Source organism: Arvicanthis niloticus, chromosome 26, assembly GCF_011762505.2.
Source record: "Arvicanthis niloticus isolate mArvNil1 chromosome 26, mArvNil1.pat.X, whole genome shotgun sequence".
Taxonomy (NCBI): Eukaryota; Metazoa; Chordata; class Mammalia; order Rodentia; family Muridae; genus Arvicanthis; species Arvicanthis niloticus.
Window position 1 is genome coordinate 6,073,978 of NC_133434.1, and position 27,858 is coordinate 6,101,835.

The window sequence follows — 27,858 nt, forward strand, 5'->3', positions numbered from 1 at the left end:
TACACACACACACACTCACACACACACATACACACACACACATACATACACACACATACACAGACACATACACACACACACACTCACACACACACATACACACACACTCACATACACACATACATACACACACATACACAGACACATACACAGACACATACACACACACACACTCACACACACACATACACACACACTCACATACACACACACATACACACACACACTCACACACACACATACACATACACACACAGACACATACACACACACACATACACACACACACTCACACACACACATACACACACATACACACACATACACACACACACAGACACACACACACACAAAAGTAAAGGTTTTCTTAAATAATTAAATATTGCCGGTCGCGGCTCACACCTTTAATCCTAGCACTTTGGAGGCAGAGGCAGGCAGATCTCTGAGTTTGAGGCCAGCCTGGTCTACAGAGTGGTCTGCAGGACAGCCACGACTACACACACACACACAAAAACCCTGTCTTGAAAAAAAAATAAATTAAATATAAATTTTAGAAGTTGAAGAAATCTCCCAAAGAGATTTTGTTCCACAGGGAATGGCACTAGTGGGAGGTGTAGCCCTGGAGCAGGTGTGGTTTTCTTGGAGGAGATGTGTGGCCACTGCCCTGGCTTTGAGGTCTCAGATGGAATAAATAGAAAAAAGAATTGGGTAAGTGAGTACTAGGAGATAAAATATTCTGATTACCCCAGCACAAAAACAAATAAAAATAAAGACCAATATCTACCAACATTATCATCCGTACAACGTAAGAGATTTTAAAAAATTCTAAATCTTTCTTAAAAAAAAAAAAAAGAGAAAAATAATCAGGAAAAAAAAAAAAACAAGAATGAGAACAACATCAAACTTTTTAAAAAGCAACCCAACATCACAGAGCATTAAAAGACAGCCCTGGAATATCATCTCAGTTCTGAAAGAAAATGCTTTTAATCTAAAATTCTGTATTTCAATAAATTATTAGCCACATTTCAAAAGGGTGTAGAGATATTTGTAAATATTCAACAGCCCAAGAAATTCACCCCCTGGCATCCTTTCTTAGGAAGTTATTGAAGGGACCGACATAGTAGAGTTAGGTGATAGTCCAGTGTGGAATACATGGTATCTGGGAAATAAGGTGTCTGACACAAGAAGACAGAAAAGAAAGCATTCAGAAGGCAGGAAACTGAGTCCTCCAGAGCACAGTTATCGAGTCCTAGAGTGGCCCAGCCATGTGCATGGAGAAAGCATAAAGTTCTTTTTTTAAAAAAAAAAAAAGATTTATTTATTTTTACTTATATGAATACACTGTAGCTGTCTTCAGACACACCAGAAGAGTGCATTGGATCCCATTACAGATGGTTGTGAACCACCATGTGGTTGCTGGGACTTGAACTCAGGACCTCTGGAAGAGCAGTCAGTGCTCTACTGAGCTGTCTTTCCAGCCCAAGCATGAAGTTCTTACAAGCATTCCCATAGGACATAGAGTGGAAGTGAAATCACTGAGCTTGAACGGATGGAAAATAGCTATCGGCAGGAAGACAGCAGGACTGTTTATATATCTTAAAGAGTAAGGATTTATACGTTCAAAAGTATGTTTAGAAATTAGGTCAATAAAAGGAGAGGCAATAATCAACTTGGGGTTCGGGTGGGGGACAGGAATTATATAAAAACAAAAGACCCATGATTTCGGTGTGCTACTTGATTCAGTAGTGAATAGGATTTACTTAGTAATTAATATGAAAACACATACGGAATGAACAACAACAAAACATTATGTTAAGACACAAAAGGAGGTGAAGATCAGGGGTAGAGTCAGGAAAGAGGAGAATAGAATTGAATTCTCATCTTCCATGGCAGAAAGCTCACATACAGTTTCTAAAACTGGTAAATCAAGATATATGGATTTAAACATAGTTTTAGAAATATACCACATCAGGCAGTTGGCCCACAACCTCCTCAAACTCCAGCTTCAGGGAATCTGGTGCCCTCTACTGGCCTCTGGAGGCATCTGCACACACATGGCAAACACACCTTCACATAAATAAAATAAAAATAAATCTTAAAAAAAAAAATATGGGTGCCGGAGACATGGCTCAGAAGTTAAGAACACTAACTGCTCTTCAAGAGGACATGGGTTCAAATCCCAGAGCTCATATAGCAGCTCAAAACTGTCTATAATACCAGATACCCTTGCACAGACATATATGCAGGCAAAATAGCAATAAACATAAAATGAGAATAATTACATCCTCTTTTAAATATTTATTTATTTATTTTATGTATATGTGTACGCTGTAGCTGTCTTCAGACACACAAGAAGAGGGCATCAGATCCCATTACAGATGGTTGTGAGCCACCATGTGATTGCTGGGAATTGAACTCAGGACTCTGGAAGAGCAGCCACTGCTTTTAACTGCTGAGCCATCTCTCCAGTCCCAATAAATCATTTTTTTAAAAAAGATACATTTAAATATGTTAAACAATGGCCTGGAGAGATAGATGGTTTGGAGGCTCTTCCAGAGGTCCTGAGTTCAATTCCCAGCAACCACATAGTGGCTCACAGCCATCTGTAATGGGGTCTGATGCCCTCTTCTGGCATGGAGACACACATGAAAATAGAACATGCATATATTTAAATAAATAAATCTTTAAAATATATAGAATGAGTGTACATAAATATGTACATATGATTAACAGAAACGAGCTGTGTTTATGTGACTGTCTTTGGGAATTTTAAAGTGTCAATAAGACAAATACTAATTTCTAAGCTCAGTATACATAGTCTCTGGTTTAAATTAAACTTTTCTTCAAAGCTAATGTTCCTCACACATCATCCACCTTAGCTCTTCAGGGTACGGGATCAAATGGTGATTTAAGATCAAAGCCTAACTGAAATAAATAATGTACATTTATTTCAGTGTTCATAGAGACCTCTTGGGGGACCTATCTCATATTGGGTCATGGAGATGGCTCAGTGACAACCCCTATAAAGGTGGAAATAAAAATAAACCCACAAAGTTATTCTCTGACCCCCACATGTACACACATGCACACATATATCATGCACACACATGTGTTGCACACATAATAATAATCCAAGGAAAAAAATCCAAAGATTAAGAAGCCTGATTTTAAATCAGGCATGGGGGCTCACATCTGTAATTACGACACTTGGAAGACTGAGATAGACAATAGTGAGTTCAAAGCCAGCCTGGGGTCTATAAGAAGACTATCATAAAAGGATGTGAAGGAAGATTTGTGCTGGGGATATAGCTCACCACGCGGTCTTACGTTTGATTCCCAGCACTATAGAGAAAGACAAGGAGGAAGAGGAAGAGGAGGAAGAGGAGGAGGATGAGAAAGAAAAGGAAGAGGAGGAGGAAGAGGAGGAGGAAGAGGAGGAGGAGGAAGAAGAGAAGAAAGAGAAGGGGGAGGAGAAAGAGGAGGAAGGGGAGGAGGAGAAGGAAGAGGAAGAAGAGGAAGAGGAGAAGGAAGAGGAGGAGGAGGAGAAAGAAGAAGAGGAGAAAGAGGAGGAGGAAGAAGAAGAGGAGGAGGAGGAGGAAGAGGAGGAGGAGGAGGAGAAAGAAGAAGAGGAGAAAGAGGAGGAGGAAGAAGAAGAGGAGGAGGAGGAGGAAGAGGAGGAGGAGAAAAGAGAAAGAGAAGGAAGAGGAGGAGGAGGAAACTGTAGCTGCTGCTACCATTTGATTTCATCCCCCAGTGCAGACATTCCAAGCAATTCTCAAACTATTCAGACAATTAGGATGTTAAGATGGTTGGTTTTAATGTCAACTTGCCACAATAATCCTAATTGTCAAATTAGGATTATTAGGCCTGAGAAAGGCCTTCAACTGATGAATTATTCTGATTGCCTCAATGGATGTGAGGAGCCCCACCTCAAGTGTAGGTGGCATCATTGGATAACAGTGCAGACCACAGGGCAGGAAGGAGAGTGGTGCCCACTTGATCACGTGGTTTCCCCATTGCTGCTGAGTTGATTCGTCCTGTTGCTGCTGCTGCTGCTGCTGCTGCTGCTGCTGCTGCTGCTGCTGCTTCCTTTGCTGATAGCAAAGCCAGTGTTTCCATCCTTGACTAAGGACTGGCAGCTCTCCAAGAGCCTATTATGTTTGCAGACCCAGATTAGGACTATGGAGGCACCTAGTCTCAGGGACTGAGCAACTGCTGGATTCCCTGCCTCTCAGGTATGAGACAACTTGTTACTATTTTAACATAGCTGATTTAATACGTTATATGCGTGTACATATTTGTGAATACAGATGCCACAATAAACAAACATCCCAATACCCTACTTGGTGCACTTCTATCTAAACTTTACTGCTTAGCCGTTGCTTACTCTTGGAAGCTCTCCCAGATGTCTCTTCCCAGAGTTCTTGCTCCCAGTTTGGTCTGATCCTGTCCTGCACCCATGTTGCAGCTGTGCATGAACTGTCTCTCCAGCTACTTTGTGACCATTTATGTAGCCATCAGCTCATGAAACTTACGTTACAGGCTAAACCTTCACAAAGTTTCAGTGGCTCACCACACAAGTGCTTAACTCTCTGTTTGCCTAATGCTACTATGCCTTTTCGATGTGAGAACTTGCTAGAAGCCTAGTGCTATTCTGGACATGCCCCCCCAACCCCCCACCCCCGACTTCCTGACAAAGAAAAGGGAAAATTCAGGCAAAACCATGAAATGTCCCTGAAGGCATCTAATCAAAAGTGACGACACAGCATTGCTGCTGAAATCTCATTGGCCAAAGCAAGCCCACACAACGATGGCTATTTATATTTATACCCACAGATTAGTGCAGCAATAGGTACTCAGTCTTAAATGGGATAGCTATATCAAATCCCCCTCCCTCAAGGCTGAGGGAACTTTGCAGGGGTAGGGAGAATGCGAAAGCTGGGGGATGGTGAGAAATGCCGTGCAATGCTGTTTTCTGGACATGGCATGGCCCTGTACACATAAACTCACCTGCACGTAATCAAGCTAACAAGATCAGTCGATACTCCAGCAGGCGCCACTAATTGGACCCAGTGGGTTATTTAAAAGAAAAAAAATGGAGAGGACATGAAGATGGGAGAGGGAGGTGTTGGAGAATTGAAAAGGAAATATGATCAAGGTATATACGTATGAAATTATCAAAGAATAATTAAAGGATTAAAAAAATTCAGCACGGATGGAGGAGGCTCATGAGACCCACCCTTAGCCTAGGAGCTATCGCCCGCCAGTTGATGGCTGCTGAGGCGGCAGATTCATTTTCTTTGGCCACTTTGGCCACTGTGGCCACTGGTAGGTTGCTCATGGCCCCGCACCCATGCACATTCTGGCAGCAGGTTTTGGGGTCAATGGGTTATAAAGAGAACAGGAGATGAGAAGTTGGAAGAGAGATGTGTTGGGGACAGACTGGGTGGGGGATGAGTTGAAGAGAGTTTGGGGATGATATAATCAAAACACATTGTGTTCATGTATGAAATTCTCAAAGAACGAATAAAATTTTTATTTGCTAATACACAGAGACGGGCGAGAGGGAAGGAGAGAGAAAGAGAGAGAGAGAGAGAATAAAGGTTGGGGAACAGTGAGATATCTCAGTGACTAAAGAGACAACACCAAGCCTAATGATCCCTGGAAGCCATATAGTAAAAAGAGAGGACTAACTGGTATACAATGTACCCTGCCCTCCACAGTCACACTGTGGCCTCCCTACCAAATAAATCAATAAGTAGGTGTAGAAATAAGGTGAAGAATGACAGAAGAAGACACCTGACATGGACCTCTGGCCTCCACATGTGTATGAGCAGAGGCATGCACACATGCACAGACTCACAGGAACAAGTACATGCTACATAAGTACCCAGAGAGGTTCAGGGCCACCCTCCATTACAGAACAAGGCTAGTGCAGGCCTATCTGAGAAGACAGATTTAAGAGGGGTTAGGACCTATGTCAGAGGGCATCATCCCTGAGCTCACAGCATGAGGAAAACCACCAATCACCAATGAGGATACCAGAGTGCCAGGTAAGCCCCTGAGATGCCAACCCAACTGAGTGTGAAAGCATACTTGCAAGGAGCAAATTCCATTACCTTACAGCGCTCTGTGGGGAGAGCCATGATAAGCCCAGCCATAAATACGATTGTCTAACTTTTAATCTTATGTGTATGTATATACGCATGTATTTATGTTGTATGTATGCACGCATGTGTATGTGTGTGCACACATGTGCGTGCCTTCAGAGGGTTAACAGGGTATTAGATGCACTGGAGCTAGGATTTACAGGGGTTTTTGAGCCCTCCAATGTGAGTGCTGGGAATGAAACTCTGAGGTCCTCTGCAAGATCATCTCAATCACTGAACCATCGCCCCAGCCCCAAGTCTATATAAATATATCACTTAAATATATATATATTTATATATATATATATTTAAGTGATATATATAAGTGACTTAAAAGAGAGACTTTCAAAAGCTGCAAACATAAAGCAACAGTAAGAAGAGAATGCAAATCAGCCAGATTGATCAGTGCATATTGTATACACATATTGAGATGTCATGCTGTACCTCATAAATATGTACAATTATTATGTGTTAATCAAAAAAAATTAAAATCTTTAAGGAGATGGAAATGTTTGTCAGACTGATTTGATCATCCCACACTGTATACATGTATTAAATTATCACACTGCACTCCATAAATTTGTATTACAATTAAAATAATAATTACTCTGTGTGTGTGTGTGTGTGTGTGTGTGTGTTATGTACTTGTTCATCTGGGTGTGTGGAGGCCAGAAGTCAACAATGAATTTCTTTCTCAATTACTTTCCATTTATTTATTTATTTATTTATTTATTTACTTACTTACTTATTGACTGAGCCAGGTTGACCGGCCAATGAACTTCGGGTATCCTTCTGTGTTACCTGACCCCCACTCCAGCCTGAGGTTACAGACACACACTGCATCTGGCTTTTTTTTTACAGGAGTCCTGGGGGATCCAAACTCGGGTTCTCATGTGGACACATCAAGCACTTTACTGCCTGAGCCATCTCCCCAGCCAATGACAACTTTTATTTATTTATTACTGTTACTATCTTTAAACAGGGTCTCATTAAGCAGCCCCAGATGGCCTGGAACTTGGTATGTAGACCAACCTGGCCTTCAACTCACAGAAATCCTCCTGCCTCTGCCTCTCAGGTTCTGAGATTAAAGGTATATGCCACCATACCCAGCCGAATAAGTTACCTTTTAAAACCCAGGGTATGAACTACGTGATCTCTTGGGTCCTTTCCAGCTCTAACCTGTCAGGAGTTGTTATGGGACCCCTAGCCTACCTGGTAGCTTCTCTTAAGCATAGGATCCAGGCTTAAGATTTGGGAGAAAAACCAGTTCCTGAGTCATGTCACGTGCTACATGACTATCTAGAGGGTAAAAATCCGTCCACGTCAGTAAAATGTAAAAGTGAAACTGTTTCAAACCCGACTAAGTTCTCGACAAAGATGTTAAATGGCAAATGCATTTTCAAATGAGCCATTTCTGTTTCAAGCACATCATTCCAGTCGCAGGGAATGTGCGGTTACACAAGAGCTACTTGTCACATGAAATCCAGAGGGGTGACGACACATCTGAATGTGTTAACCCTGAGTCCAGGTTCACGGCCTGTCTGCTCCAGAAAACCTGCCTGCCATTCCTTCTCGTTGTTCAGAGCTGGGGCCTCCTGCTTGCACTTTTGGAAACTTAAAGCATCACTCCTAATCAAAGTACAATTGCTTGTCCTTACCCTTCTGTATTCATACCTGGGCTTTAGTTTTTAAAGCTTGAGGGTGGGGGATGGGGCTAAACTAAAAAGGGTTAAGGGAATCTTGTGGCTAATGGACCGGTGTACTCAGATTATTTAGCAGATGCTGGGTGCTGAGGCCCGTGTTCTCCTTGTCAGAAGGCAAATGCTGAGGTAGCCCCGTGTAGTTAGAGAAACCTGTACCTTTAAGTTCTACCCGTGAGCCTCAGACATGAGCTACAGTGTCTGCTCCACTGGACAACGACAGTGACCTGAGCTCCGTGTTTTTATACCACCTTCTTTACATAAGCTACCACAGACACTCTAGAAATCACTGTTGCCATCACCTCTGCTTTAGTGATGAGATTATCAATTATATAGCATGGAACTGACCTGCCCAAGGTCACCTATCAAGTAGCAGGAGATGGCTTTGAACCCAGGCGGTCCGGCTCCAGAATGTATTCTAATAGTCTTTTATATACTATGTTGTCTGGGTAAGTTGCTTTGTGACTTGGGGTTTGTTCCTGAACACAGACTGAGTCTGGGGCCCACCACCAATCTGTGCCTAAAGAACTTTCTCACCCTACACTCACACCAGCCTGGGAGACAGTGATGTCCACCCTGTAACAGTGGGTTCCATGAACAAGATAAATGTGGCTTTGGCACAGTAGAAAGGCTAAATTTCCTGTCTGCCTCCATTCAGGTTCTGACTGGGTGCCCTCCTGCCTGGTAGGGGAGGGGAGGGGTATAAGAAAAGGTGACCTGCTTTAAGGACAACAGGGTCCTGCTTCTCATGGTCACTCCATCCCTAGGCAAGGCTTTTTCCCGTAAAGACCAATCAATAATGCCCCATCCCACATCCCCACCTTTTCTGCATCTCTGTCTATAACTGCTATCGATTACAGCCAAGCAGGGAAGCAAATGCCAAACTATATCCATCAGTCCAGTCACCAAGGTGGCAAAGAGACTTATTAAGGCCACTACACCTTCTTCTGCTTTCCTGCCTGCCCTAGCTTCCTCCGCCCAGGGGCCATTTCTTTTGGAAGGCCTCCAAGAACTTTGCAGACATGATCTGACGGCTGGTGGAATTTCCTCTCTATTTGGGGAAAATTTAAACCCAGAGAAGGAGCAAGAACAAGTCCCCCAGTGAGAAGATGAAAACCAGGTGTGTGAAAATGTGTGCTGTGTCTGTAGGGTGTGTGTATGGGAACGTGCAAGGACCTGTTTGTTTAAAGAAAAACCCTAGGACTTAGTCACATCTCAGAAACATTTGGTAATTATCGCTGAAATTTTTACAAATCAATTCCTTCTGGTCGTTTAATGTCCTTCACTAAGTGGCTTAATTGTAAAATTTCACTTTATAATTGGGTTCATTTTAATGCAGAAAGAAGTAGATTTGCATAAGCAAATGACAAACAGTTAACAAAACCCATTAACAGAAAAACAAGGTTCCTAGAGCCACACACCTGGGTTGTCAGCATGGACTGGAAACCTTTGCAGACTCCCAGTCCAGGCCAACCTGACATCCCTTACCCTGACTAAGGCAGGGAGAGAATGGAACCATGGACCAGGGAAAGATTCCAGCAAGGAGAGGTGGGCACAACAAGGAAAGGGTTTGGTTTGCTAATGAAAACCCAGAGATGTTTCCCTTGCAAGGAAACTCAGTGGGTTTTAAAAGACCCATCAGTCTTAGACAGCTCCTTGATTATTCCTGTTGCAAGGCCAAATAGAGCTTTGGCTTCAGAGACTGACTTCTAACTTCCCTCCACTGTGCCACTAATGACCAAGACCTGCTGTGCCTCAGTTTCCTCTGCTATAGAGGAAGCTAAACTAGATCCCATTGGAATAGCTGTGTTTCAGAACCCTTACCGTTACTCATTCACCCACCTACAAAAGCTCCTCTATATCGAGCCCTTGCTGTGAGCAGGTATTACAGATATGACAGAATCACCAAGTGACGGATGGGATCAGAGTGAGGTGTCATTTCTGGGGAATGTTTGCATAAGCAATGGCAGAGCCTTGTCCTTATGGAACATGTTATCCGCTGGGACGCTAGGGTCTGAAGTGCAACCCTACCCTTGACCTTCAATGTGTCTTATAGTTGAGCCGGGCTCTTAAAGGAAGTTATAAGAATGGGGCTCAGATCCAAGAAGACTGGTGTCTGTATAAGAATTAGAAAAGATGAACTGGGCAGGCATTGCGGTCATGACTTTAATCCCAGCACTCGGGAGCCTGATCTTTATAGTGAGGTTCCAGAACAGCCAGAGCTACATAGTAAGACCCTGTCAAAACAAAACAAATACAAAACAAACAAATACCACAAACAAGCGGAAGAGGCCAGAAGGAGGGGTCTCAGCAGAAACTAACCTAACTGGCACCTTAACTTTGGACTTCTAACTTCCAGAACCATGCAAAATACCAGTTTCTGTTGGGGTTTTGTTGGGTGGCACACACTATCAAGAAGGAAAGGGAACAAGCACGGTGAAACAAGAGCTCAGGTTAGGGCTCTACCAGGCTTCAATAGGGAAGGTTTTCCATAGGTTCTGAAGGGCTGGGAGGATTCAGAGGTGAGGAGAGGGAATACTGGATAGGGCACCTGCAAGAGAGGATGCAAAAGTGAGAGCATTGGGTCCACTGGGAAAGACTCAGCTCAATTGCTCTCAGTGCAAGGGTCAGAGGGAACAATGCCAGAATGAAGAAGGGCATGAATGGGGGGGTTCGAGTAAATACGCCCCAAAGGCCAGCAAGCTGCTAGAACTTTGAATGCTTGAGATTTATCCCATGATGTTTCTGCTTCTGATAAACAAATGCCAAGGTGGGTTGTGCAGGTGAAGAGAGACGGACGGCTGCTCTTGCCCCCAGGTTGGCAAGCCTGCATGCCCCTCCTGGGCAGGCTTTGCTTGTTCACACAAAGGCTTCCTTCTTACCTTTCAACACATCTTCTAGGAGAGTCTCTCCTTTAGGTGCAGGCCTTCAGTTTGACAAAAATCCCCTTGTTTCTTATTAATAACCTCTGGCGTTTATTGCGTTAGTTAATGCCGACCGAGCATGAGGCGTTGTTTTAGAGGCTTTATGTGAATTAGTTCTTTTAATCCTCACATCAACATCATGAAGTAGATTCTATTAACTCCAGTTTATGGATGAGGAACCTGAAGCACCCGAGATTAAGTCACCTGCTCCGAGCTACTCAACTAACAGAGAAGGCCAAGGTTATAACCCTGGGGCAGCCTGGCAGTCTGACTTGGTGTTCATATAGTTTGTGGTCAGAAGAGAGAAGTAGGGATGGAGGGAGAAAAGAAGAGAGAGAGAGGTAGGGAGGAGAAGAGGGAGGGAGGAAGGAAAGGAAGGAAGGAAGAAAGGAGGGAGGGAAGAAAAGAAGGAGGGAGGGACAAAAAGAAGGAGGGAGGGACAAAAAGAAGGAGGGAGGGAGGGAAAGAGGGAGGGAGGAACAAAAAGAAGGAGGGAGGGAGGGAAAGAGGGAGGGAGGAACAAAAAGAAGGAGGGAGGGAGGGAAAGAGGGAGGGAGGGACAAAAAGAAGGAGGGAGGGAGGGAAAGAGGGAGGGAGGAACAAAAAGAAGGAGGGAGGGAGGGAAAGAGGGAGGGAGGGACAAAAAGAAGGAGGGAGGGAGGGAAAGAGGGAGGGAGGGACAAAAAGAAGGAGGGAGGGAGGGAAAGAGGGAGGGAGGGAAGGAGGGACAGAGGGAGGAAGGGAGGGAGGGAGGGAGGGAGGGAAGGAGGGAGAGAGGGAGGGAGACAGAGACAGAGAAACAGAGAAAAATGGAGACTGAAATTGGGTCTTGACTAGGTGCCCCTGGCTAGTTTGAGTACTATAGCCAGGATAAGATGCCAGAATCTGGGCTCCTACCCACTTGGAAGTGCTGCCTTTTGAGGAACTGGAGAAGAAGCAGATGGCTTTGATAGCTCCTCAGGAAATAGATTAGATAAGCCTGTCAGGAGGTCTATGACAAATAAAAGGAATCAAGAAGGCCAGCCAAGCAGACTCTGCAGCCAAGGATTCATCATCTTGCGGCACGTATTCCTCACACATTCATTCTTTTACTCATTCATCAGATGCTTATTCTGAGTCTCCCGTGTCTTGGGCACCGGGTTGAGAAAAGCAAGCAGAGGGAAGCCAACGATGGCTAAGAATGCCCATAGTGTACACACCAGCCGTCTAGATGGCCGGGTTCATAAATAAATAAACAGAACAAATTATTAGAGTGTGACTACATCTATAGATCAATATATTTCTCTTCATCAACCTATACGATCTCATAAAGAAGATAGCCTACCCCTGCCTGCAGAAATCACTGGACCCATCACTCTAAAGGTGGTACCGATAGAGCCAGGCAGAAAGGATGATGGGAGCATCCTAGAAGAGCAGGTGAGATCCTCAGAGCTTGCCAGCAAGAACGTGATGGATGCCTGCACTCCTGGACCACAGAACCGCTGCATTAGAACTGTCAACACTGAAAGGCTTACAACAGATGAGCAAACGGAGCAGGAACAGGCTGCTCCAGGAAGCGTCACATCTCAAGGCCATGCACATTCGAGTCCCGTCACAACCTCAACCCTTCGTCTCCGACATGGCTTGCCCCAGGTTTACACCGGCAGCCGGTGGCTGATATTCTACAGCCAATGGTGCAGAATCATTACAGCCTCCACACATCAGCCTTCTGGCCTTTGTGAGTACAGTTGCGGCAAATAATGCAGAAGGAACAGGAAAGAGGAGCGAGAGAAGCCACGGAATTCGGCGCAGTCTCTGGTTGGTACACCTGTAAAAATTCTAAAGCTCCTTGACTTCCTCCTTCCAACCCAGTTCCTAGCCACGAGTCTTAAGTTTTGAAATACAGATTGCTTCCCACAGAGCCTTTCCATTCTCTCTCTCTCTCTCTCTCTCTCTCTCTCTCTCTCTCTCTCTCTCTCTCTCTCTCTCTCTCTCTCTCTCTCTCTCTCTCTCTCTCTCTCTCTCTCTCGACTGCTCGACCAACTCCACACGTGTGGGATAAGGCCCACAAAGTCCCCACTCAAAGATCAAGGGGTTGTAGTTCTACTACCAGCCAGGAGGGGGCAGTCCTGCTTCGAGTCTCTGTCCTGCCCAAGCAGCCCCACCCCCAGCCTAGTCACAACTCCTTAGAGATGCAAATTGAGAGGCAGCCTTCCTAACCAGAGAGGGCTGCTAATTCTCCGACGAGTATGCAGATTTTCATCTTGCCTTTGCCTGGGTTTATTTGTTTTACTTTGCAATAAATTTAATACAGACTCCCTGAAGCAGGGAGGCAGATGGACTATAAACTCTGCATTTTGAGCAGTCTTACTTACTAGGTTAGTGTGTGTTTTGATCCCTGCTTAAATTATATCTATGAAATTTGACATGGATTTGGGTCTGGGGTTTGCTGGCTTGCTGGGGCCTCTGGAGCTGTTCTTGGGGAAATTTACAAGGGTTGATTTGATTACTGGGGCTTTAATTTCTCACAGAGGCTAACGAGGAGGCTGAGGAGCCTGGCTGGGGCACAACGGGGAAGATGGAAAAGCAAGCGAGAGGGGCTTCTACCTACGGGATTCAGTGATGACGTCATCAGCATTGTTTCACACGCCTCTTGCAAGGTCTAAGGCCAGACCCTGTGGACCTATGTGGGATCCTTCTGCCTTCCTTGAAGGGGTTGTATTAGTAGAAAGAAGTCCTGGGGAGGAAACCTCTGGCAGATAGAACTAAATATTGAGAATAGCACAAATTAACATTTCATATAATTATAAGTTGGACTGAGTGGATGCGACAAAAGGAAAGAAACGTAACTGCCCCTCCAGTGAACACTCTCGACTCACCTCAGCGTTTACAGTCTCCCTTGTCTCTGCTTCCTCCCACGGATCACTGAAGAAAGACAGTGGAAGGAACCAGGAACTGTACAACCTGGATTCTTGGCTCAGCCTCACCGATTCCTTCTTTGTACAAATATTTGGGCAACATATTTAAGCTTGCCCGGCTTCAGCTACTCTAGCTGCACAACAGAAATCACCTGGTTACCAGAGGAAGATAACATGGAAAAGGATGTACAGGACTGGACTGTTAAAAGTGTGTCCTGGGTAGACGCCACGCTCCAGCTGCAAAATCACCACGATTAGAGTCTCCCCCAGAGGAGAACTGTGAGTGGAATTCCCAAGCCCTGTCAGGGAGGTGGACATTCCCCAGGTTGGGTTCACCAGTCTAGCAATGTGTGATGGCCATCTGCCTTTCTAGGCTCACCCGTTTGCACAACTTGTCTGATAGCCAGGAGAGGGTGAGCATCCGGGAAGCTTCTAGAAGAATCCAGGGATTGCTCCACAGAACTCTAAGGAGGTCTTGGATTGGTGTGGATGAAGGCAATAGTGCAATAGGCTTGGACACCTCCCCACACTCCATTCACAGAGCCCAGGCAGAGTCACAGTGAGGGGGGGAGGGGAAAAGAGAAGGACCTGCCTTTGGCCTCTCCCCTCAGTGCCTGTACAAACCAGAGGCATCCGGGAATGAAGGGCCCCAAGAGGAACACGTTTGAAGAGCGAAAAGCTGAGAAGTAAAGATTTGGACATTTGGAGAAAAGAGACAAAGAGGAGAGAGCAGAGAGGGGACAGGGAAAGGGGCAGTGACATGTTGACACTTATTAAACTTTGGAGAGAGTCAGCCACAAGAAGGGAGAGGAGAGAAAGGAAATGCCCAAGCTTCACATAAAGGAAGGGGTGGGCACCCAGGATGGGGAGGCTGGGATTAAATGGAAATAAGGGGCTTGGTCACCATGGAGAAAGGAGCTGGGAGCTTTGGCAGCGGTTTCTCTGTTAGCAGGAAAGGCGGGGGATCAAAGAAGCTGCAGTGGGGCTATGCACACAACCGGCTTGGAAAATGACTAGCTTGGATTCCGCCCAGAGCCAGGGGCTGGGGGGAGGGGGAGCAGGAGGGGGAGGGGGAGGGGGAGGGGGAGGGGGAGGGGTAACTGGTTGAATTTCTTCTAAAACAATTGTGTCTGCCCCCCACACACACACACACACTCCAGGCTGTGGCCCTAATAAAGCCTGAAATTAAAACTGTTAGTCCTAAAGACTTTGTTCAATGAAATGAGGTGGCTTTGTCCTACTGGCAGCACCATAATCTTGGGTTTGGGAAACCCAAGGCCTGTAGCTGGGAACTGAGGAAGGAGATGGAGGCTGAGGCTGAGGAGAGAGGAAAGTCAGATGCCACAGCGAGGATGACACAACCAGGTGTCTCTTGGTTTTCACAGTCCCTGGTGAGGAGGGGAAGTTAGCCAAGGCCGAGGGAATTGCCACACCTTCTCTAGGATTGTGCAGGGCCGTAGCATCAGGTCTCTCCCTAATCTTTTGGGAAGGGGAGAGTTGAAACAGGGATTTTGCTGCAAAGGCCAGGATGGCCTTCAACCTGCGCTGTCTCTGTCTTACAGATTGCTGGGATTCTGAGCGTGCCGCTACACCTGACTAGCTCTCTTTCAGAGCACTCCTCCCTCAGGGGCAAGGGGCAGTGAGAGAACCCTCCTCTCCCTTCTAGATCCTGCTCCAGGTACCCAGGCCGGATAAGGGATGGCTACTTAGGTTAGAGTGGAAATGAGCCAGCAGGGGTAATGGATAGATCCAGGACCCAGACCACAAGGTTCCTTGGAAGACAGAACAATGCTAAGGAGAGGAATTGAAATGAAGCAGTCAGGACGACGGCTTCCACTTGTATCCTGGCACTGGCCTATATGTGACAGTCTAGAAGGTGTACAGTCCAACGCAGGGCAGTGAGCATAGCAGAGGAAAGTGTCGAGGAACGGGCTTACAGTTCATCCTCTGTGACATTAGGAACTGTGACATTTTTAAAATTTCCCTCATTGTTCACAAATTCACATCTGATTGGCTCCTATGTTTACCAGGCTCCTCTGGCCCTAGGCTTAAGACCTAAGAGGACTACACCATGCTGATGGACCTTAACCACATTGGGATCAAACTGACAGTCTCCAGCTATAGATGGGGTTGTAAAAGAATGAGTCTATTTTTAAAGGTTCTGTGCCACATGGGGAGTGTGGCCATACTGATCTCTGTCAGTGACTGTCAGAGGGAGCCAGATTGTCCACAGAATCAGAGCAACATCCCCAGGGTAAAAACAACATTCCTCTGATCCTCCAGGGGCTAAGGTCTAAACTGATAAGGAAGAATTTCTTTGCCCTGGGAGGCCATCTTGCTTCAGTCCCTCATGATGATGGGGGGAAGGGGAGTCAGAAGTGTATAACACGTGATTTATTTCTTAAGTACAGTAGAACCCCTTATCAAAAAAAAAAAAAAAAAAAAAAAAAAAGCTCGAAGACCCCCCCACCTCTTTCACATCACTTCTGTGCCTTTGGGATCAATTTAAATAAAATCAGGTTTGAAGACAAGGAATGAGATGCAGCAGCCAAGGTCCTGGTAACTGCTGGGAGGTATCACGAGGGCGGCTGTGTACCTGGGATGTACTAGACACAGGCAGGGATGGAGGAGGACTTGAGCTTTCAACACAGTACACAGAGCACTGCACAGTCCAGAACACAGACGTCAGCTACTGCTGGAATTCTGCATTGGATATTTTCAGGCTGCCACTGGCCTCACGTAATGAAAACCATAAGAAGGAAGAGAAAGGACAGGGCTCCTGCATACTTCACAGGTCCTATGTCAGGAAACTGTTCTTCTTCCCTCACCTAGAACTCCCAGACTCCTACAGGGGCGTTTTAAAATTGCTGTCAGAATCCAACCTCTAAAATGCTACATTCCACAAAGAAAGTAAATACATACATACACACACACACACACACACACACACACACACACACACACACATCCATAACCATCCTACATTAATTCTAAGTCAGTTATAAGCACAGAAATGGGAAAATAAAAATCAATGATTGTCAAATGAAAACTGACAGAAAAGAGGACTTTTTAATCCAGAAAGCTTTTACACTGTTATGACAAACAATAGAGAATAAAATAAAATTAAAACAATAAAAAAAAGTATACCCAGCAGTGTCCTGTTAAATAATTGGATGAGATTCATCAGGGTAGCAACTGGTACTGAGCGTTTTTTAATTTTCTCTCTGCTGGATATTCTCTTCTCACAGTATCAACAAATAGATTAACTGCTTGTCAGAGATGAGGCCCTAGCAGAGCAAAATTGAATTCTTTCGTATTTATTTTCGCCTTATGTCCCCTCCTCAAAGAGGAACATCTGATATTTTTACCCCCTCTCTTTTGACAGAAGTTCATGCTGTCACTTTGTAACCCAGACTAGCTTACAACTCGGTCCATAGCCCAGGCTGACCTGAGATTCACGGCAATCCCCCTGCCTCAGCTTCCTGAGTGACAGGATAACTGGCATGAACCATCACACCTGGCTGAGCACTTTTTCAGAAATCCCGCAAACTAGGAATGTTTCATTCTGCTCCCAAGAACTGGCTAACTGCATCATGCAAACACCTCCTTCCGGGATACATTACTTCCTGTCTCTTCTTCTGAAGGCAATGAATTTCAGAAGGGCGAAAGGCAGAGGCAGACCTAGTGTTTGCGTTGTGTCTTTGTAGCAAGTAAAGACAAATGTAGCCTTTTGTGGACGTTCAAATCCTAGGAGTGGTGGGGGTAAGAGAGGCAAGGCACTCACGTAATGACATAATGACGCATAACCACGACAGGCAATGTGTTTGTCCGTAACAGTGACTTAGTTTTAGGAGAACATTACAATTCAAATTGGACAAATATCATCCATATAGTTTTAATTACTTAATTTATTTTTCAAGACAAGACCTTACGTATACCAGGCTAGGTCCAATCAACCTCTTGAATGTTGGGAATACAGTCATGTACCACTATGCACAATTTCTATGGTGCTGGGGCTTGAACCAAGGGCTTTGCATATGCTAGACCAGAACTCACATCAACTTGGCTATGTTCCCCAGCCCCGTGATATATATTTTTTTAATTTTTAGAATTTTGTTAAACATGTAGTTATTTTTAAAAATCTATAATCACTCGGGAAGTTACATAACTTCTTTGAACTTTTAAGTTATGTAGTGATATAAGTGATGTAGGTCAATATTAAATGTCTGGGAGAGTGTTTTTCCTCGTTTTAAAATGGGTTGCGGCTGGGGGTACAGTTCAGTGATGAAGTACTTATGTAATGTGCTTAGAGCCCTTGATTCAATCTCGAGGGGCCCTGAACATTAATCAGCTTTGAAAAACAATGACGGAATGAGAGAATTTTGAACGAGGAAATCAAAATGTCTTGAGGTTTAACCTTAATTGGCAACCTGAGCCAGTCAGTGGCTCAGCTGTAAGTTCCTAGGTATGTGTTTTGTTCCCTTTCAGACAGGCTGAGAACTCAGTATGATGACAAGTTAAACGTAATAAATATGGAACAAGTGTGCAGAAGAGTGTTTTTATAGCCTGTTGTTGTTGTTGTTTGTTGTTGTTTTGAGACAGGGTTTCACTGTGTGCCCTGGCTGTCCTGGAACTCTCTTTGTAGATCAGGCTGGCCTTGATCCCAAGAGATCCCCCTGCCTCTGCCTCGTAAATGCTGAAATTAAAGGCATGCAGCACCACTGCCTGGTTAAACAATTGTTTTCATTTTGTCTATTTATTTTTGGTTTTTCCTTTTTAAATTATTTATTATATGTATATGAGTGCACTGTTGTTGTCTTCAGACACATCAGAAGAGGGCATCAGATCCCATTACAGATGGTTGTGAGCCACCATGTGGTTGCTGGGAATTGAACTCTGGACCTCTGGAAGAGCAGTCAGCGCTCTTAACCACTGAGCCATCTCTCCAACCCTATTTTTGGTTTTTCAAGTTAGAGTTTCTCTGTGTAACAACTCTGGCTGTTCTGGAAATTGCTCTGTAGACCAGGCTCGCTTCAAACTCACAGAGATCTACTTACCTCTGCCTCTTAAGTGCTGGGGTTGAGGGAGTGCACTACCAAGCCCAGCTAAACACTAATCACTCTGTAAGAGGCAGGTCATTCTTGTGTTTGCACACTCAAAACCGGTGAGATTAAAGAGCCACCACCTTCGTCCTGGTAAGATGAGGAGACGTCATGGCAGAGAAGAGGAGAGTACAGCAAGGGGCAGATACAGCCCACTGCCCCTAGCTCAGCTGTTTATCCCCCTACACACCATGGGGATGGAGAGAGAGGTACCCTGAAGTCTGTCCAGGCCCAGTTCTGCATTCTTTGTTCTTTAGCTCTCAAGATCCACTTCTCATTAAGTCTGGGAAGCGAGACAGAAACAGAATCACTTAATGGTATCTGGGAAAGACAGTTGTCAGTTTTCCTGCCCTGGCCCTGGTCCAACTTTCCAATCAACCGAATTGCACTCAAGGTTGGACGCATCTAAGTGAAGCTAGGGCAGATCCAGTTCAATCAAGACATTTCAGGGGTTGAGTTCTTACCAGTGGGGGGGGGGGTCTCAAAAAGATTGGGAGTGGTGTAAATTGGTGCTGAATAAGCAGGGTTTTTTTTAATAATATGAAATATAAATCAATGAATTTTTTTTGGTTTTTGGTTATTTTTTTTCTATACTGAAACTTGAGGTCAGAACTCTGTATATCAGTTAGGACAGTACTCTAACCACTGAGCTACATCCTGCCTTAAATTCATGACACTGTAGTAGGCAGTTCATACCTTTGACACCAAAAGGCAGGATATTGTTTGATATCAGCCTAGCTCACCAAAAGAAAATAAAACACAAACCTTTTTTTTTTTTTTTTTTTTTTTTTTTTTTTTTTTTTTTTTTAAGAGTTATTTATGGGCTGGAGTGATGGCTCTGCTCTTCCAGAGGTCCTGAGTTCAATTCCCAGCAACCACATGGTGGCTCACAACCATCTGTCATGGGATCTGATGCCCTCTTCTGGTGTGTCTGAAGACAGCTACAGTGTACTCATAAACACAAAATAAAGAAATAATTGTTTTAAAAAAAAAACTTGATTTTTTTTAAGTTGTTTATTTAATCTGTGTGCTCTAGCTGCATGTACACCTGTGTGCCAGAAGAGGGCAGTAGACCCTATTACATGTGGTTGCTGGGAATTGAATGCAGAACCTCTGGAATCCAGAGTAGCCAGTGCTCTTAACCCTTTTTAAAAGTAAAAAAACAAGCTTAAAAGCCAATGTAAAATAGGGTCCCATTGACAATAGAAAAAAAAAAAAAAACCAACCCTATAAGACACTGGGAAATTGGGAATTAAGAACTTGTGTGCAAGACTTTTTGTAAAGAAAGTCCCTAAACCCTGTTAGGGCCTCTTAAAGAGCATTTGAGAGAACCTGAGTAAAGGGGAGATCCTGTCATCCTTGTGTAAGGGGTGACTTCCCTCGGTACCTATCCACGTTCCCTAGACTAGCTAGTAAATTTTATTTATTGCAGTCAAAAATCCCAGTAGACATGGTTGTGAATATTTCGCACAGAGCGCCCCCCCACACACAAAAGACTCTAAAATTTATAAGGGAAAATTATGATTCACTAACACCGAAATGGTTTAAAAACGTAAGAGCCAAAACCAGGAGGACTTGGCATCCGGCACTGAGCGACATCACAAAGCCAAGCTCCTAACACAGTGTGGTACAGGCTCAGGATGGAAAAGCAGTGCCGGGACACTGGAGAGTGAGCCCAGAGGCAAGTGGAAAAGGTACGTGAAAACCTGCCCATGATCCATCTGGCACTGTAAACCAAACGCTATAAAATATGAACTCTTTCGTAGATGCTGAAATAAGTTCAGGTCTTCATGTCATTTCCGAGTGGGAAAATAAAGTCTATAGAGACTCAACCCTAAATGCTAGATGTAAAACTACGAAATGATTAACAGAGAACACTTGGTCGCGTGTTGTGACCTTGAGATAGGGAAAGAATTTTAAAAACACAAGATTCAAAAGCAAAACCACGAAGAGGGAGATGGGCGGACTTTTACATCCAAATTAAAGATTTCTGTTCAGTGCAGTGCTCCACCAGCCAACTCAGCAGACGGATAATGCCTGGAAAAGACATTAGCAACCAGCAATTGCTTGGGGGAATCCCAACAAATTAGTGAGAAAGACAGGAATCAACAGAAAAAAAAATGGGCAAATTATGAGCAGGTAGTTCATAGAAAGAGAAACCTTGACTAACAAGTATTTGAAGTAATGCCTAATTCCTGGAATGAGAAAAATACTGAAGATCTTATTTTATACCTAATAAGTTAAGAAAACTCAAAGCTTGATAATGTCAAGAACTGGTTAAGAATGTGAGAAACAAGGAACAGCCCTGTGAGAAGCAATGCAGTAGAGCCTATAAAAAGAAGGCTGCCTGTGCCTGTGACCCAGCATTGCCTCTTTGTTGATAACTGCACCCTGGAGAAATCCCTACATGTGAGTATTCATCACCCGCTAATGACAGTAGCAAAGCCCTGGCAGCTGCCTGAGAAGCTGCCGGTGGGGATCCAAGGAGACCTGTGGAAAACACACAGTAAAACTGCAAGGTGTCCACGGTAATGTGGCAGTTCCACTCGAAGCATAGGTAACTTTGGAGGTGTGGGCTAACCGGATGGACATTACCGCAGATAGCACAGTGTTGGCTGTCACTTCTTTCTGGGGTCTGATCCACCCAACTCTCCAATTTCAAGGCGTGTTTGTGACAAGGCTCAGGCTGTGACAGAGAATTTTCTCGTCAAAGTTATGCCCCTCTTAGGGGAAGGCCAGTAGTCACTGATTGGTTGATGCTGGTGTGTAAAAGTCTCTGGCATCTTTGCTTCAGTTTGGGAAACTTTGAAGGATCCAGAGTGTGTGTGTGAGCTGTGCTCAGTTCTCAGCTGCCTCCACATGGCTTCTCCTTCAGTCCATCCTATGTCCCTTCCTTCCTTCCTTCCTTCCTTCCTTCCTTCCTTCCTTCCTTCCTTCCTTCCTTCCCGTGTGTCACCTTGCAAACAAATCTGCCTGGAACACCCATCTTAGCATTTGTTTCTGGGGAGTTCTGCCTAAGAAACACACTTAATAATCAAGAGTGAGAGGCATCTGTGCGGGAAGTAAAGGTGAAGAGAATTTAGTAAATTATCGACAATGAATATGCCTCAGCTATGCTACCCAAAGACTAGAGTAAAAAAATCATGTGAAACACGTAACAGCTCTCGGTGTTTCATGCAACGTGCAAACCTGCCCCTCCTGCTCAAAGCAATGTAACAGCATTCACTGTGTCTGTAGAACAGCAGTGAGCAAGGAATGGGTCACACAAATGGAGTGAGAGAGATGAGCCAGGACTCCTGTTTCTTCTCCGAGTAACCAGGAACATCCTCAAAAACTAGGTTGCAAAGTAGCTGTCACCCAAGTCTGTACTTCCTGCAGAGAGCTGAGAGAGATAGTGACATCTTGTCCAGTATGAAGAAATAAAGCAAGGCTGATATGTATGAGTGTGTGTGTGTGTGTGTGTGTGAGAGAGAGAGAGAGAGAGAGAGAGAAAGAGAGAGAGAGAGAGAGAGAGAGAGAGAGAGAAAGAGAGAAAGAGAGAGAACATGGCAACACCTCAGGCTATGAACAACCCAAGATTCAACTAGTGATAGATTTTGTACCACAGAGATAAAGGCCTTTATGGCACTTGAGGGAGCAGGTCCTTACACCTGGGAGGCTTGTTAGCCTCTGAGCTGGCTTCTGCTCAAACCTGGATGTCTCCCACTCTCTTCCTCTCCCTTTGCCTACCTCTTCCCAACATTCACCATCTTGTGAAAGTCCTCAGCCATACAAAGGGGTTTACTTCCGTACCCCCTGAGCCAGCAAACCATCTCTCTGTCTCCCTGCTCACCTCCAGAGCCTGCTGCCCTCCTTGAAGCCTCTCTGGGTGTCTGGATTAGTACCACACGCCTGGACACTGTGGAAGCTAAGGAGAGAGCAAAGCAATGATCCCAACTGTCTACAACAAGCCCGTGAGGCTGCAGTAGCTAGAATCAATCCTCTTTCCCTGTAAACAGAGGATTGTGCTCCAAGGATCACAAACGGAGGGTAATACTTTCCTCTACATTGTAATGTTTTCCTGCTCTCTAGGTCCTAACAAGTCAGAGGCAGTCCATGGGCCTTAGGAACATGAGGTTGGCTGGCAGGCAAGACGTGCGGACAAAAAAAAAATTGGTGGTATAAATTACAAGAAAGTTACTGGGTGGCTCTGGATGTTCAAAGTAAGAAAGCTCCCTTCACAGGGAGGAATCAAAGGGGTTTGCAGGACCATTTAGCTTTTGAGAGGCAATGTGATTTATAGAATTTGTTATGTCCAAAACTAATTTTAATGTGTTTGAAAAGTAAATTAAATAATATTAAATGAAAGGTCATTAACAATTCTTTGGCTTTTCTTTTTTTAATATTTATTGATTTTATGTGAGTATACTGTAGCTGCCTTCAGATACACCAGAAGAGGGCATCGGATCCTATTATAGATGGTTGTGAGCCACCATGTGGTTGCCAGGAATTGAACTCAAGACCTCTGAAAGAGCAGTCAGTGCTTTTAACCACTGAGCCACCTCTCCAGCCTCCAATTATTTGGCTTTAAAAATAATTGTACAAAATAAGACATGTTCCCTTTAACAATTTTATTCCAGCCCTCACGAGTAAATTTGACAAGTTGATGTGTTCAGTGGAAATTATCTCTTTTTCATGATTTGAGGGTGGGTGAGACAGAGTCTTGCTGTACAACTAATACTCAATCTCATAATCCCCCTGCCTTGGTCTCCAGAGTGATCTGTGAAGTCTATTCTAATGCTAGATTTATATAGTAAAATGGAAACAGAAAGATTTTTAACTGAAGAGTTATGTAATCGTAGCAATGTTTCAGAAAAAAAAAATACAGCAGGCATGTATAGCTTGGATCAACGTTTAAAAAATTAAAAAAAAAAAAAAGGTTTTAGAAGGGATGAGCGTGAGGAGGATGGGATGGCGTGATTAAAAGCCATGATGACTTCTGCCAAACATGGTAGACCGGTCATCCTACTCAGATGGCACATCTGTCCTGCCTGGAAATTCCTGCTGAAGTAACTGTCAATGAATGAAAGAGGCATGGACTCTCACAGGCAGAAGCTGCAGCAGAGTCTCATGCATAAAGAGATGGGATCTTTCAAACGTCTCTCTTGTAGTTGCTCCGGGTGTTTCCCACGGCCTACGTGAGGCTGGAAGCCGGCAGTCAGTTAACCCAGCCCACCTCAGCCCAATCCTCAGCAGTGCAGGACTTCCCTGGAGACAGGGATTAACAGGGATCCACACAGAAAGAGAGTAGCCACAGATGAAAGTGGAGGTGAGGCATTACTCAGAAACCAGGAGACAGGGGGAACGATTTCACACTGAATGAACCCTGAAGTTCCCTTTCTGACTAGAAACATGCTGGCAGCCAGGCCTATGCTGGTCTCTGTGGAGGATAAGAGAATTCCTTTCTTGGAAATGTACCTCCCCTAGAACATGGTTAACTAGCACAGAACTTCCAGCCTCCCATCCTAGGGACCAGATCCTTGTTTAATACTTGTAATGCTACCTAGCCACCCAGACCAAGTCACACGCACGGCACAACCACAATACTGTGCTGTGCTCCCTGAGGCATTGTTTTAAAATGCCAATAGGCAATAATTACTAAAAACTGAGAGAGATCTCTACCACGAAGGACAAAAGTTAAACTGATGGAATTTTGAGAAAACAGACAATTAAGGAAAATAAAAGGCAACTTCAAAAATAGAACAAATGACTTCAGTGTTGAGAATTAAGAAATGAGGGGTTGGAGAGCTGGCTTAGTGGTTAAGAGCACTGACTGCTCTTTCAGAGGTCCTGAGTTCAATTCCCAGCAACCACATGGTGGCTCACAACCATCTGTCATGGGATCTGCTGCTCTCTTCTTATGTGCCTGAAGACAGTGACAGTGTACTCACAAACGTTAAATAAATAAATTATAAATACATAAATAAATAGAAACAACACGTATTCCCTAAAGTGAAGAAGATGATATGTAAACAGAGAAAAAGAACTTTTTCATATGAAAACAAAATATCAAAGAGAAGAGTCACTTGGAAAACACGAGAGAAAAGAAAACCAATGAAAAGAAAAAAATAGAAGAAAAGGAACAACCCCTGAGAATGTATCTACCCAGCAACTGGGTTTCAGGAAGGGAGGAGAGAGAATTGGCAGGGAGAGACGAAAAGATACAGCATACACACTAACACTTCCTTAGCAAAAGGTCAGAGTAGATAGAGCTGGAGAGATAGCTTAGTGGATCTGGGCTTGAATGAGAATGTCCCCCACAGGCTCATATATCTGAATCCTTAGTCACTAGGAGTAGAACTGTTTGGGAAGGATTAGGAGGTGTGGCCTTGTTGGAAGAGGTGTGTCATTAAGAGTAGGCTCTGAGGTTATAAAGCCTATGCCAGGCCCAGTCAGTCAGTCTCTCTCTCTCTCTCTCTCTCTCTCTCTCTCTCTCTCTCTCTCTCTCCCTGTTGCCTGTGGATTAGGATGTAAAGCTCTCAGCTACCACTCAGTGCTATGCCCGTCTGGTTCCTGCCGTGATGATCATGGACTAAAACTATCAACAAGGCCCCACTTAAATGTCTTCTTTTATAAGAGCTGCCTTTGTTATGGTGTTTCTTCAGAGCAATAGAGCAATGACTAAAACAAGTGAATAAAGCGCTTTTGGTACAAACATGAGGAACAAAGTTCAGATTTTTTAAAATATCTATCTATCTATCTATTTATTTATTTATTTATTTATTTATTATATGTAAGTACACTGTAGCTGTCTTTAGACACACCAGAAGCGGGCATCAGATCTCATTACGGATGGTTGTGAGCCACCATGTGGTTGCTGGGATTTGAACTCAGGACCTCTGGAAGAGCAGTCACTGCTCTCCATTGTACACTACATGTACATACTATAAAAAGAAAAGAGGCCACAATGCCCTAGCACTGAGCATCTATCTCTGTCAGCACAATAAGTGAAGCGTGGTATGCAGGAACATCACTGCACATCTTCAGACAGTCAGGGATAGGAAGGAAATTCTAATCGTGGGTGATTTGTTCATAATGGTCAACATGTGGAAACAAGCCGTCTGTCTGTCCATCAACTTACTAATGGGTAAGCAAGTCAGGATCTCTCTATATAATGGAACATGACTCAGCCTTAACAAGAAATGTGCGATGACACAAGTGACCTTGAAACATTACGCTAAGTGAAAGAAGCCAGTTACAAAAGACCACATCAGTACAGTCTTGTTTACACACACACACACACACACACACACACACACACACACACATAATCCAGTGTGGACTGATCTATCGGGGCAGGGTGGAGACTCGTGTTTGTCTGGTGCTGAGAAGGGGTTGGTGTTGAGGGTAGATGGAGACTCATTGTTTGGTATGAGGTAGATCTCTTTACAGGATGGTGAGATGTCCTAAGACTGGTTATGATATATTTACCATTTAGTAAATACAGTAAACATCACTTGGACACTTTAAATGGGCTCTGAAGGTCTCTGGATTGAATCTCAGTAAAGGTAGAAGAAGTAATATCGAGCCCAGCGTGGTGGCACACACCTTTAATCCCAGCAGAGGCAAGCAAATCTCATGGTTCAAGACCAGCCTGTGGAATAAGTTCCAGGACAGCCAGAATACATAGAGGAGACCCTACCTTGAGTCCCCTCCCCCACAAAACTCTGAATGTCTGGGGACGGGACAGTAGCTCAAGGGCAGAGTATGCACCCAGCATGCATACCGGCCGTGGGTTCAACCCTCAGCCCTGAAGGAAAAAAAAATCACAAAAGCATTAGATTTCTTGAAATATAGGCCAAAATATAAGAATAATGACAGAACAGGATTTTTTTTAAAAATATGAGGCAAAGTGACCTTTAAGTAATATTTTTATATCTTGACAAATTATGAGTCAAGTTATAAAGTTCAACACAGTCATTTTCAAAAGTGCAAATACTAAAAAAATATTTATCTCATAAATCATATAAATCGTAAATTTACTTCTCAAAAAGGACACATATGGTAGGGGGGACAGGAGGGGGGAAGAAGGAGAGGGAAAGAGGTAGACAGGGAAGGGGGAGAGAAAGAGAGAGAGACAGAGAGAGAGAGAGAGAGAGAGAGAGAGAGAGAGAGAGAGAGAGAGAGAAGACTGGGGGCCTAGGAAATCTGAGGCTCCATTAAGAGAGCCATGAAAGAAATTTCCCAAATGTTGGCCCTCAGATGACCTGCTTGATTGTAGCCAGAAGACAGTGGCAGAGCCTCAACTGAGCTAAAGTGATAAAATCCCCAACAACCATGGCCAAAGCAGAGGCACTTTCCAGTTCTCTTAGAAATTTTGGAGCAGACAGTTATGGGTACGTACAAGACTAAGGAAAATTTAGAAGCAACCAATATTAACTTTTAAAAACAACAATATATGCACACATGTATGTGATGCGTATTAGATTTAAATTATTATTCTCCATCGGAAGAAAGCAACGATACTGTCAAAGACTGAGGAGGGGGAGGTTCCAAGCCTTGGAACTACAATGTTGCTCAGAAGATAGCTGAATTTAAAATGAGTGAGGGCCAGGCCTGGAGGCACATGCTTTTAATTCTGACACTACAGAGGCAGGCAAATCTCTGAGGTCATGGCCAGCCTGGGCTACATATCAAGTGCCTGGCCAGTCAAAGCTACTCAGTGGGAACCTTGTCTCAAAACAAGAAAGAGAGAAAGAAAGAAAGAAAGAAAGAAAGAAAGAAAGAAAGAAAGAAAGAAAGAAAGAGAAAGAAGGAAGGAAGGAAGGAAGGAAGGAAGGAAGGAAGGAAGGAAGGAAGGAAGGTGGAGAGTGAGTTAGAATAGTGGCTGTAGGGATGGAAATAAAGGTGACCTGTTTGCAAGACACCCTGTGAAATCCAGGTTGAAGGGTCTACGCAGACAGCAGAAGAAAAGGAAGCAGAACACTCCCAAAACAGCCAATAAATGGAACTATTTAGTTTCACATCTGAGTGCACATAGTGAAGATGCTTGGGAAAGACAGAAGAAAGCTGAGGGCTGAAAAGGAACAGGACCTCCGTGAGCTGAG

The 27,858-nt window shown here is 44.2% G+C and overlaps 1 protein-coding gene and 1 long non-coding RNA gene across 3 annotated transcripts in view; one reads left to right on the top strand and one right to left on the bottom strand.

Annotated features, from left to right (window-relative positions):
- Window positions 1–13,764, bottom strand: part of Pknox2 (PBX/knotted 1 homeobox 2) — a 297,178-nt gene extending 283,414 nt beyond the window's left edge. Inside the window, exon 1 of the mRNA XM_076924651.1 lies at window positions 13,632–13,764. The gene's annotated coding sequence lies outside the window, so the exon portion shown is untranslated. The remainder of the gene's footprint in view (window positions 1–13,631) is intronic.
- LOC143438967 (uncharacterized) lies at window positions 12,966–19,709 on the top strand. 2 transcript variants are annotated; one of them, XR_013107476.1, is made up of 4 exons: window positions 12,966–13,130; window positions 13,284–13,949; window positions 15,233–15,348; window positions 19,584–19,709. It is a non-coding gene; the product is annotated as an uncharacterized LOC143438967 (long non-coding RNA). The 2 variants fall into 2 exon arrangements; XR_013107475.1 differs by lacking the exon at window positions 19,584–19,709 and having other exon boundaries at window positions 15,233–16,081.
- The last annotated feature ends 8,149 nt before the right edge of the window (window positions 19,710–27,858 follow it).